General features: G+C 32.4%; 1 long non-coding RNA gene across 1 annotated transcript; it reads right to left on the reverse strand.

Moving 5' to 3' along the window:
• On the reverse strand, positions 1–3,113 carry LOC107712628 (uncharacterized). The gene is made up of 2 exons (XR_001636807.1): positions 2,855–3,113; positions 1–1,330 (listed from the first exon to the last, which is right to left on the reverse strand). It is a non-coding gene; the product is annotated as an uncharacterized LOC107712628 (long non-coding RNA).
• Positions 3,114–3,425: the final 312 nt, after the last annotated feature.

Consider the following 3,425-nt stretch of genomic DNA (forward strand, 5'->3'; position numbering starts at 1 on the left):
ATTGTATATGTTTAATACATTTACATTTTGCCATATTCCCATGAATTGTAATAGTGATAATTTAGAAACAGAAATATATATTTATGTTTAGATATGGTGTGCTCATTTGTGCTTTATTTAGTATTACATAGAATTTGGTAGTGCTTTACTTTGAAGTACAGTATGTGCAAAATAAACAAGGACAAACACAATAAAGGATGTGTTTGCAATGGGATACTTGAAAACATGATTTCTGTAAACATTATTACTACACAGTGCATGTACATGAAATATTACATTTGTTTTGAGCAAATCATAAAAGTATTGATGTGCAAAATGTAGACTTCCCAAGGTTATAGGGCAGTCCAGCTTTCAAGAGTCTCTGAGTGTCCTGTAGCTGTTGATCAATGTTTTGTGGACGATCTCAGACTTTAGTAAGTGTGGACACTTATTCATTTACTGTATTAGGCCAGGAACAGGATGCTTACTATGGTCTCCTCCCCACCATGTTGTTGTCTGAAGTGGGTCTGTTTTCTGTACATTAGGGGGCAGTGTGATCCTTTAGTGGATGAGACTCAAGAATACCACCCTAATGACCTTATTTTTCATTTAAATGATTACATATAAGAAAATAATGACATTCAGAATTAGTCCTATGTTATTGTCACAATAAAAAGTCCTTAAAATATTTTAAATGCAATATTCCTTTGGCGTATTGGTATGATTGGATTATCTATATTATTAGCAAGGTCCAGTGTGTCTTACTACTGTTTATAATGCTTGCTTGTTCCACAGTCAGTTCAGACGATAATTATGCCGGTTCTGAATCCTTCTCCCCTGCTGTGGCCTTTGCTTTTTCAAAGTTGCTGAGATTCTGGTTGGATGAGGCCGTTGGATCCACCCTTTTGTAATTATGCTGTGTGATGGTGTTGTGTTCATGCTGTTTGAGCAGGTATTTGCGAATTTTCTTGGTAATCAGATATAATATCTCACAGATACACATGAAGATGCACAGTGAAGAAGTGACCACCATAAAGAAGGTGAAGATTTTCTTCTCTGTAGGATGGGAGATGTAGCAGTCAACTTGATTTGGACAAGGTTCCTCAGTGCATTTGACAACTCTTGGCATGTCGAAATGATAAATTAAGTACAAAATATAGAGGAAGACTGCATCAAAGCCAACTTTGAACACCAGGCTGAGTATGTAGGTGTACCATAGCCCTCCACGCTTCTTCCCTGGGTTGGCATACAGGTGTTCACCCTTGTGGACATTGCAAGCAGGACCTGTAGGGACAACCAGTTCATGTCTGCCACCACAAACAGTTGCCTTACTCATACCAGGATGTTAATCCTGTTAAAAAATAAAATAAACATGAATATATAAATTAGTTCAATGGCAGTATGTGACACAGGAATGCACAGTAATCATATTGGTTAACACATTTATATTTTTATCCTTTGAAATTGAATTGTATGTGCTTTTTTTTTTTTACAGTTCTATTACCTTTGCCATCATCATCACCAATGCTCAATCACAGGTAATCTTTATAAATAATAATATTTAATAAAACTGTTAAACGTAATCTTTATCAAATATCAAAATGGATATAATTTTTTTTATAATTTACATTATAATGTGTTGCTTTAATACACTTGTGTCTTGTAAACAACTGATTGAAATTTGTAATGTTTTACAAATAATTTATTCAATATTATATATTAATATATTGTAATATTGGTGCATGCCTAATCTTAGACCAGGTTTGTATGATTTAATGCAGGCAATCATTTAATGACAGCACATTTGATAATGGTAAAGTTGCCTAAATTAAATAAATGCTTGTCTTACATTATTTTCAAAACATTAACAAACTTTTTTTTTTTATTGACCAATGCCAGTAATTTCAAAATGGCTAAATATTATAATTAATTCAGTGAGTTTCTTTTATGTGATACGACTTTTTTGCACACTGTTAAAAAGTTATGTATTATATATGTAACTAATACTTTAATGTTATCAATTTATAATAAGTTTATGAGCTATAACTATTCTCTGCTAGCAGAATTCCCCTGCTAAACATCTTTTGGTTTCTTCTTCACTTGGTTTCACAATAAATCTTCTTTTTTTTCTTCTTTTTTTTAAGAGAGAGAGAGATAGAAAGCTCGAGAGAAACAGACTCTCTTTAAAAAATATATATATATATTTTTACGGAAGCACATGTCAAGGATGACATGTCAAGAAATTGCTAAATAAAAAGTTTCTAAAAGTAGCATTAAGGGCTTATTTTAGGGGGGTTTCATTTTCTGTACAGATTCTTTTACAGTGGCTTACATCAAGCTGCGTTTTCAAAGTAAAGCAAGACATTTGTACCTTTTATGTATTTCATTGTACTTCTCTTTAATTGTCATCAATTGTCATTATAGATCTGCTTGCAGTATTCACAATAGTGAATAGATTTACCATGGATTAAGTTTGCAAAAGCATTGTGTACAAAACAGTATCGAGTTGTTTAGACAATAAAATAGTTCTCATAGTTTGAATATCTTCTTGTTCATGACGCATAATCTTATTACAGGAAACTCCCAAGCCAGTAGTCTTGTCATTTACATTTACAGATATGTGCATGTAAAGCACAAAATGTGCTTAAGTTTAACTTACAGTAGTTTGTTAAAGTGTACAAGTTAGCACTTACTAATACAAATAAACAAATCAACATCAGATTTTTTTTTAAAACAATGAATCTACATGTATGCACCTGTACTAAATTAAGCGAGTCTTGATCCCTATCATAACGACAATGATTTATAAAAAATAAATAAATAAATACTACTTCCCCTTTAGTTTGAGAATATATAAATCCTATGTGTCCCTTACCTTTTTAGGTGTCGGAGAGGTTCAGTATGAGCTGTTTGTACCTCATTGGAATCAAAAGGAAAAGCTCTGCCTTCATTTGACAATCTAGACAGACTTGATTTTGCTGGAAGGCTGTGCCAGATCTATGACTATACTCACCTGAGTTTGTCAAATGAAACCAAATGAAAGTGTTAAACTGAAATGAATGAAACATCATTATTTATGCTTCAACTCTAAATATAATATAGGGGATTTGCTATTGTAATTAGTTTTGTGTAACACGGGGAGCATTTAATAAAGTTACTCAGACTGCTTTAAAACTACACAAAGTTCAAAGAAGTTCATAGGACTGCAATTTTTTGTTTATTTATAGGTGTGTGTGTGTGTGTATCTGTGGGTGTGTGTGTCTTTGCTCACTACAATAAGAGACGTGCTTTGCATGAAATAACATTGTTCTAGTATAGAAATGTAGAGTCATCATCTGCTTGTGGTATTGATGTGTTAACAAAATTTTCATAAAGCTAGACTACATATTCAATATTTTTTTTATTGGATATTTGACATGCCACATTTATGGTGTATCCGGAATAAA

Source organism: Sinocyclocheilus rhinocerous, unplaced genomic scaffold (genome assembly GCF_001515625.1).
Source record: "Sinocyclocheilus rhinocerous isolate Xijiao unplaced genomic scaffold, SAMN03320098_v1.1 scaffold538, whole genome shotgun sequence".
Classification (NCBI taxonomy): domain Eukaryota; kingdom Metazoa; phylum Chordata; class Actinopteri; order Cypriniformes; family Cyprinidae; genus Sinocyclocheilus; species Sinocyclocheilus rhinocerous.